The sequence below is a fragment of the Monodelphis domestica genome, chromosome 1 (genome assembly GCF_027887165.1).
Source record: "Monodelphis domestica isolate mMonDom1 chromosome 1, mMonDom1.pri, whole genome shotgun sequence".
Lineage (NCBI taxonomy): Eukaryota > Metazoa > Chordata > Mammalia > Didelphimorphia > Didelphidae > Monodelphis > Monodelphis domestica.
The window spans coordinates 698110376-698120187 of record NC_077227.1 but is presented as its reverse complement, the minus strand read 5'-3'; positions in this window follow the sequence as shown (position 1 = coordinate 698120187).

Sequence of the window (9812 nt, the reverse complement as noted above, 5' to 3'; positions counted from 1 at the left end):
AATGAACTTCAGGAAAATGGGTTACAAAAGAGTAATTGCTGCTCACATTAACTTCACATATAGGGAAGTACATTCACATGCACATTGGAATAAATATGCATCCACTATGACATATCTAGAACACAAACAAATTTCACACTGACATTAGGGGCTGTACTGTAAATAAGGACAACCCATAAATTGTATATCTGTAAATAGATCTTTATTACCAGAGGATGTACATATCATATACATGTACATATCATGTTCATACAGAGGATGTATATAAATAACATGTAAGATATGTAAATGTGTAGATAACTCAAACATATACATATGTAGCATACTAACGATCTGATCAACAAATATAGATAAAAAGGAAAGAGTTAACATACTAACCATTAATAGACAGGGACAAAATAGTTTAGGAAAAGAGAGCCCTTCCAGTTTAGTAATGATGATGTCAGATTGTAAGAAGTTGAGGAATGAGAAAAAGGAAGTTGATTACAGAAATATAAAAAGTTTTTTTGGGTTTGTTTGTTTTTCCTAGGATTTTGGCCATAGACAGCAGACTGTTGATGCATAGTGAGCCTACTCACTCACTTGAGGCATATGGGGTGTTCAAGGAGGACTAACACCACTGGTATGAGGGTTTCCTAAGTCCTTTTTAGGACTGCTCATCCACTTTTGTTTTCCATGTTTCACCCAACTCTCACATGTGACTCCAAGAAGCTGTAGTACTCATAGTACCACATTCTGGGAAAGACATCTCTACAGATGAGCTAAACAAGGTTAATGGTAACCAACAGACTTCAAACTTATTGGTGAGTTAGGCAGTAATGTCTGCCCCAAGCATGTGAATATGATGGAAGGGGCAGATTAGAATCACTTGTTCCAATGGCCATGAAGGCCACTGAAGCAGGTATAGTGAAGGACCTTGGGGAGACAGTGAAGATGCCAAAGTCAGCTACAGCATCCAGGAATTATTTTCATTCATTCTGATTTCAGTCTTGCCACTGGACTTTGATAACTTTGGAAGACAGAGTGAGACCAACAATTTGGTAATAATTCTGCCTCACTTAAATCCAATTCTCAGATGACTCAAGACATCACCCCATGATGTCATTGATCCTTTTTGAACATGAACAGTAGCACATAAGCCTACTGACTATGTCAGAAGGAATCACAAGGAAGCTCAGAGGTTTCTTGGAGAGGAGCAGGGTTTTGCTAAGTACCATTTTTATAGGTTTTTCTTCTCTGATGTTATAGTCAGTAAGTATCTGGGATTATGAGTGGACACCTTGAAGTACAAATTTCCAGATATGGAGGGTTCCTGGTTTTCCATTTCTGATGTTATAATCAGAAGGTACTGGATACCTTGCAGTACAAATTTCCAGAAAAGGAAGGGCATCTGCTTGGAGCACTGATAGCCTATCTCTCCCAAAGAAAAGTGAGCCAGAAGAATGTTTTTTCTATTTTAGTGGAGAAAAGATCACAAGCTTTATTAAGCTCTAACTTTATCTGAAGAGACCTAAAGAGTCCAAATCCTCAATTATATAGATAAGTAAACCAAAGAAAGAGAAGTAAAATGACTTCTTTAAGGTGATATAGAGAGGAAACAGGACACCTGGGATTTGAACTCAGATCCTTTAAATTAAAACTCAGTGTTCTCACTAAGAAATCTATATTGTATAACCTAGACGTTTTTGGTATTTTTCTATCATTTCACTTCAGTCTTATTCTTTGGGACTCCACTTGGAGTTTTCTTGGCAGAGTTATCATAGTAGTTTGCCATTTTCTTCTCTAGCTCATTTGACAGATGAGAAGACTGAGGCAAATAATATATATATATATACCCTTGCCTTCTATCTTGGAGTCAATACTGTGTATTGGCTCCAAGGCAGAAGAGTGGTAAGAGCTAGGCAATGGGGGTCAAGTGACTTGCCCAGGGTCACACAGCTAGGAAGTAGCTGAGGTCAGATTTGAACCTAGGACTTCCTGTCTCTAGGCCTGGTTCTCAATCCACTGAGCTACCCAGCTGCCCCCTGAGGCAAATAATATTAAGTGACTTTCCCAGAGTCACACAGCTAGGAAGTGTCTGAGGCCAGATTTGAACTCAAGAAAATGAGTCTGTCTTCCTGACTGCAGTCCTGGAACGCCATCCACTTGGCCCACTGTACCTTTCTGGAACCTATGTTTATAGAATGAGGGGGTCACTTAGAAGTCCTTTGAGGTCTAGAATCTTCTTCAGTTGGAAAATGGGGCTATATATAGCACCAATAGCGGAACTGTTAGGAGGATCAAATGAGATATTTATAGAAGTATATTAAGTGTGGACATTTAATAGGAATTTTAGAAATGCTTTCCCCTTTCTATTCCCTTCTATTTGCCCTTAGGAGAGGCTTTGTGACTTCAGGAATGAGAGGGCTGGGTGGCCCAGGATTGCTTTAGAGTCTCATATCCATCCACTCCAGGTTAAATACTACTTAAACCTCTCAATGCCCCCAGGCATTTCTTTTTTTATTAATTGTTACAAAAGAGTTGGTGATTTCCTTTTGTGGAGAAAGTTTTTACTCTGGGGAAACCCCCAGCCTAATAAATGAATGACCTTCTGAGCAAAAAACCAGGGAAACAAACAAAACTACTATCTTTATAGATAAGATGTTCTGAAGTGAATTTTCCAAATAACTGAAGTTTTTGTGTTTTTTTAAGGTACTAAACTCAGAAAAAATAAATCATTTTTGATAGATTTTTTTCTAATGTGTGTAGTACATTTATTTGTCTCCTTAAATACAGCAAATTAAGTATGATTTTATTTTATGGTTCAGCATCGAGAAAATGTGGTCAGACTGAACTCCTTTCCCTAGAGATTGGAAGGGGAGGACAGCAGCAGAAATAAGTAAAGTGACTGATGAATTCAGAAGAATATCCATTAAGCACCAAAGGGATTTGGGCATACCCCACCCCATCCTTCCCTAGCTTATTCAGGATTGGAATATTTTTAAAACTTCAGGATCTGCTTACTCTGGATTGACAAATATGTAACTGTGGTTCTCTCTATACCCCTCAAGAGATCTTTAATATATAAGGAAGGGCAAGGCAACTGGGATTTAGGATCGACAGCTTTATCATTTCAGCAGATGGCAAATACTGAGTTTAGCATCTAGTCAGCAAGAATAATTAGATAAAGCAGAAAGCTACCAGCCAGCCACCCTTTTGGCTTTGTGGACATGTTCCATGGTCCCTGTCCATGGGACAAGGGGGGTTAAGTGACTTGCCCAGGGTCACACAGCTGGGAAGCCAAAAGGGTGGCTGGCTGGTAGCTTTCTGCTTTATCTAATTATTCTTGCTGACTAGATGCTAAACTCAGTATTTTCTCCCCTGACCTCAAATGAATTTGTTTTAAAATTTAAATCAGGGGGCAGCTAGATGGCTCAGTGGATTAAGAGTCAGGACTAGAGACATGGAGGTCCTCGGTTCAAATCTGACCTCAGACACTTCCTAGTTATAACCTGGCAAATAAATTAACCCCCATTGCCTAGCCCTTACTGCTCTTCTGTCTTGGAACCAATAAACAGTATTGATTTTAAGATGGAAGGTAAAGGTTTAAATAAAAATAAAAAAAATTAATTTGAGGGCACTTTCATGTTGCCCTGGGCTCAAACTCTGACTCAGTTTTCAGAAGCCACTCAAGTAAATCTGTAATCTTGACATGGTTAACTCTTGTTGTATTTCACACATACTATGACATTGCAAATCTGAATAAAAGGGACCCACGTGACTGCTGAAGGTTGGCACAATTTTTCCACTTTGCTTTTTATATTACTAAATCATAACTTAAGTCCTCTGTGATTATGAGCTAAATCTCTTTTCCCAAAATACTGTTTAAGCAGATTATAATCATCATTATGAATGCTAGCTACTGTATATATAGATATCTACATAGAAATAGAGTATCTATACATACACCCCCCCTATATATCTATATCTATTGATCAATCTATTGATTACACAGTGAGGCACCTGCTGGCACTATTGAGGTATCAGAGACTGGCCCTCTACCAAATGGCCCCAAATTGATGAGTTTTGATAGTTCTTGGATTTGCTTTTCATAATTGTTCTGTATCCCCCAATATCAGTGAGTTCTTTCTCGTTGCTTTGGGGGCCTTTGTCCATAGCAGGTCCTTTCTGATTTGCATTGGCTGGACTGGAAATACAACTAATATTGCTTATTAGAATTTTGTGCAGTAGGGGCTTATAGAAACCCAGGCGCTTATAGGTAAAGTGTGTATTATAAAATGCATGGACATTGGCTGCTCAGAGCCATTTTAACATTTCTTTTCACAGATAATTTGAGTTTGCAAAGAGAAGATAATCTGACTAGATGTCCTAAAACTCTTGAAGTTCTAAACTCCCATGATTATGTTATATTGTGTAACCTGTTTGTTTTCTCTAATATATCATGATATAATGAGAAGAGAATTGACAAAGGAATCCAGAGATCTCTGTTTGAGACCTAGATTTGCTACTTATTCTTTGTTTGAATTTGGGTAAATCATTCTCCCTTTCTGAGTCCTTATCTATGAAATGTGAACAATGTTTTTTTCTTTTTAAGTATTTTATTTTTTCCCAATTATATGTAAAAACAAGTTTAACATTTGTTTCTTAAAATATGGAGTTCCTCCATTCCCTCCCATCCCTCCCTTCTCACTGAGAAAACAAGTGATTTGACATAGGTTTTACATACGCCATCATTGTAAAATACTTTCCATAATCATTTTATGAAAAAACACAGACAAAAAATAAAACCAGACACAAATACAATAAAAATAGTGTGCTTCAACCTGTATTAAGACTCCATGGGGGGCAAGGTTTGGGCAGCTAAGTGACTCAGTGGATAGAGAGCCAGGTCTAGAGACAGTAGATCCATAATTCAAATCTGACCTCAGACACTTCCTAGTGTGAGCCCAAGTGAGGCAAGTTACGTAACCTCAATTGCTCAGCCCTTACCACTTTAATGCCTTAGAAGAGATAGGAGATAAGGGTTTAAAAAAAAAAGATCCACCAACCAAGCTGCCATCTTCATCACTTTATTCATACCTAATGATAGTATGATATTGCTTTGACCATTAGCCTTATTTTGACTTTTGGAGAAAGAGAAGGTAGCATTCTTCTATGTAATGATGTTTCAAAAATTGTGGAGTTGGTATTAGCAATCTGGGTAAATTTCTTTACCTTGTAAAGGCCCTTTGTATCTTGAGTTACATGTGCTTGTAAAAAGAGAAGTCAGCTTTTTTGAAAGGGCAATGAATAATAAAATGTGTTTCATTAAAAAAAAGAAAAAGATTCCATCAGTTCTTTCTCTGGAGGCAGATAGCATTCTTCATCATGCATCCTTCAGGATTGTCTTAGATCTTTGTATTACTGAGAATAGCGAAGTCATTCACAGTTAATCATGGTACAATATTACTGTTGCTCTGTACAGTCTTCTCATTCTGCTCATTTCACTTTTCATCCGTTCATGTAAGTCTTCCCTGGTTTATCTGAAATCATTCTGCTCATTTCTTTTATTTTATTAAAAAATTAAAAAAAACCTTACCTTCCATCTTGGAATTAATACTATGTATTGGTTCCAAGGCAGTGGTAAGGGCTAAGCAATGGGGGTTAAGTGACTTGCCCAGGGTCACACAGCTGGGAAGTGTCTGAGGCCAGATTTAAATCTAGGACCTCCCATCTCTAAGCCTGCCTCTCAATCCACTGAGCTACCCATCTGCCCCTCCAGCTCATTTCTTATAACCTTTCCCTAAATGATAAGCATCCCCTCAACTCCCAATTCTTTGCCCCCTCAAAAAGAGCTGCTATAAACATTTTTGTCCACATAGGTTCTTCTCCTTTTTCCATTTATCTTTTGGGGGTACAGACCTGGTGGTGGCCTCGCTGGAACAAAGGGTACAGTTTTATAGCCCTTTGAGCATAGTTCCAAATTGCTCTCCAAAAGAACAATGCTTCTTTGTGCTATACACCTTCATAGGTTTCCTCGGCTACATCTGCTACAGCTTCTTGAAACCACAGGTGAGAGCTGGGTAGCAGGCAGACACCAAAGGAGGAAAGTAGTCCAAGAGAGAATCTGACAAGCCCTCACACCAGAAGTGCCAGTCTTTCTTGAACACCCCATTCAACCCAGGCAGTCAGGCTAAAATAGATTAAGGGGAAAGGTGAGCCTCTCAAACTGCTGGTGAGTGAAGGAGCTATCTCAGGCACATGAAGACTTCCTCCAGTGGAAAGGGCATTTCAGTACAATTTGCTCCAATGGTTCTGAAGTTGGTGGAGATGGGTGATGTGGAAGGCTGAAACCTTGGTTAGACATAGAAGAAACCAAGGTCATCTACTGTATTCTGAGCCATCACCAGTCATCTTGACTTTTGTACCTGGATGACTCTGGGAGAGGGAAGCTGATGACTGTGCAACTCTGCCTCACTTAAATCTAATTTATGCTGGGGAGTCAAAAAACACCATCAGTGATATCATTTTGATCTTCTTTTGGCCTTTTTTTAGTTTTTGCATCATAGAATCCTTTGGCAATCTGATTGATTCCTTCTCAGAAGAATTTTTTTTTAAACCTTTACTTCCCATTTTTAGAATCAATACTGTGTATTGGTTCCAAGGCAGAAGAGCCATAAGGGCTAGGCAATGGGAGTTAAATGACTTGCCCAGGATCACACAGCTAGGAAGTGTCTGATAGCACATTTGAACCCAGGAACTCCCATTGCTGGGCCTGCAATATACAATATTGATTCTAAGATGGAAGGTAAGGATTTAAATATATATAAATGTGCATATCAAATAGGGATAGCTAAGTGGCTCAGTGGAAAGAGAACCATGCCTAGAGACAGGAGATTCTGGGTTCAAATCTGGCCTCAAACACTTCCTAAATTTGGAACCCTGGGCAAATCCCTTAACTCCAGCTGTCTAGCCCTGCCTTGTAACTAATACTTATATAAATTCTAAGATGGAAGATAAGGGTTTTTCTTAAATTAAAATAAAAAATAAAAGGTAACAAATAAAATACATAGGATTATAAAGGAAATCAATTATATAGAAATACAGTCATCAAAATATAAACATACATACAAACATTATACATGACCCACCCCTCCAAATTCATGTGATGGGGCAGCCAGTAGGCAATAAGGGGTAGTAATAGGAACAAGACTCTCATTCTCTAAAATCTTGTATTTCTCACCAGTTAGCACTGGTTAAACATTAATTGCAAACTGTAGTTTCAGCATCAGTCAAGCATGAATTGCTGACTGATCAGTTACCCATTCTGTGTACTGGATCTGTAATATTCCATACTGGGCATCAGCTTTGTGCCTAATCTGTTTTATTAATTGCTCATATTGTTCTTTATTTTCTTTAGTTTGGAACTGTAAGATATAATTAATTACCTATAGTGGTCTTCCAATGTACCTCATCCCCCTTTCCCCATATTCTCATTCCAGAAGGGCAGCAAGACCTCTCCCACATTGACAAATGATGGCAAGGTGGACAATAGGGGAACATAAGAACCTATACCCTGGGTACTCTGGAATTCCAGAAGAATCCCCCAAACTTTCCATGCTCCTTATTCTCTATAATGTATATATCCAACCCCAAAATATATCTCCACCTGAATGGGCTATGCCCATTTTCCAGGGTTTTCCGGAAAGGTGAAGATTTTTCTGAAATGGGAGATGACCAGCTCTGAGACCTTAAATGTCCACCCTGATCCATAGATCAAGGAAGTGATACTCCACAGAGGAAGCTGCTACTCTACAGCAGAGTTGCTACTCCACAGTTGGAGCTGCTACTCCACACATGGAGAACTATTAATCCATCAGCTCCAGAGAGGCTACTCTACTAGTACCGAGGTTTATCCATCAGCCCTAAGGCTATTTGATTAGCCATTCTACCAGATATTACACTATTATATCATCTTAAACCACTTCTTCAAATAAAATTCTTTCCTTACTTCTGGATTGAATGGATTTTGAGTCTTCCATTCTTGGGGTGAAACCTTGTTACTGACTTGGTGTGTTTCTCCCACAACACAGGGACCCCAGTATAGTAGTTTAACTTCAACAGGATCAGGAACCTCAGGCCCACAGAGTAGAGCTGACTTACTAGATAGATGTCACAGACAGAGTTAATAGCCAAGTTAAATGCCTTCCTTGACCACCATAACCCCTTCTTTGACCACTCTGACACACCTTCTCCTGAACTCATAACCTGAATTGGTAATATTTAGGTTCTGAGCTTCTTTTAGGCCAAATGTTGACACCTGTTTTCTTCCTCATTTCTGGTTTACAATGTTAGGATCATATTGACCAAGGAATGATTTTGTCTATTTTCTTAAGGCCCTTTCCACTCAAGTGAAATGCTAAAAACATTTACCAATACATCCATTGCTTCCAAGTCACAGTGAGCCATTAGTTGAATACTTTAGTGGAAGAAAAAAATGAAATGTAGCAATAAATGTAACAAAATTCTTTTAGGATTTGCTCTCTAAGAATAATGGAAGGTTCCTTCTTTTTATTAGATTTTTCTTTTTGTTCTTTTCACTGATACACTCACAGACTACAAACTCTAGTGTTTTAGGCTTTGTGGACCATGAGAAAAAAAATCAAGGTTATTTTGTAAGTTCTTATGGAATATGAAAGCAAATTTCCACAAATGTTTTATTGGTGACATTCAAAATATGATAAGAGTAATAATAATATATATATATATATTTTGTAATACTGGCTACTAATAAAAAAAATAGAACTTTTTTTAAGGGAATAACATTTTACTTAATTGAATTCAAAGTGTTTCCTATTCTCAAAAGTGATTTTAAATGTTCTTTGTTACTGCTATCTGATTAATTCTGAGAATGAAATTTTAGACATTTTATCTTTGAAAAATTTATTTTTACACAGATAGGGTATTGCTTATTTGACAAAAGATGGCAAATCGATAGTGGAGGGGCTGTGGAAAGAAAAACTTTAGCTAAATACCCTGTTGGTTGAGACAGGAAGCCCTCCAATCATTCTGAAAAACTATTTGAAATTATGTTAAGCAAATGAGTAAAGTATCCATACCCTATGATCCAGAGAGTCTGTTGCTAAGTATAACCTTCTGAAGTCAAAGAGAGAAAAATCCCATATATATCAAAATATTTATTGTAGCCCTCTCTATCATAACAAAAACGTGAAAATGAAATAAAGTTGCCCATCATTTGAAGAATGGCTAAGCAAATTGAATATAATGGAATATTATTATGTCCTAAGAAATGAAGAATATAAAAGATACCAAGATAAACTGATATAAAATGAAACAAGCAGAGCCAGGAAAACAACTCCTAATGATCATACATAACAAGGTAAATGTAAAGAACAACAATAAAAATCCCTAAGGAGCTGCTTAGAAGAAACATGAAAAAAATGTACCTCTCCCCACTCTGCAGCAGTGGAGGACAATGGGTGTGCCACATTGTAGAGAATATCTCACACAGTTGATAATGTTGTTATCGTTTTTTTGCTTGGCTTCTCCCCCATCCCCACCCCCTTTCTTTTTTTACTTCTTAGTTAAATGTTGGCTCCCTGAGTAGGGGATGGATGAAGGATATATATTTGTAAAAATAGGTGATGTGGAAACAAGATCTGAACATCTTTAAGAAGAGGATGATTTCTAGAATTGTGTAGAAAGTGAAGTGAATTTGGAGAAAGAAGACCTGAGTTCACAAATCCTGATTCTGCTAAGTGACTTTGGGCAAGTGATATAGTCCGTTTCCTTATTGGGTCCTAAAAGAAAAG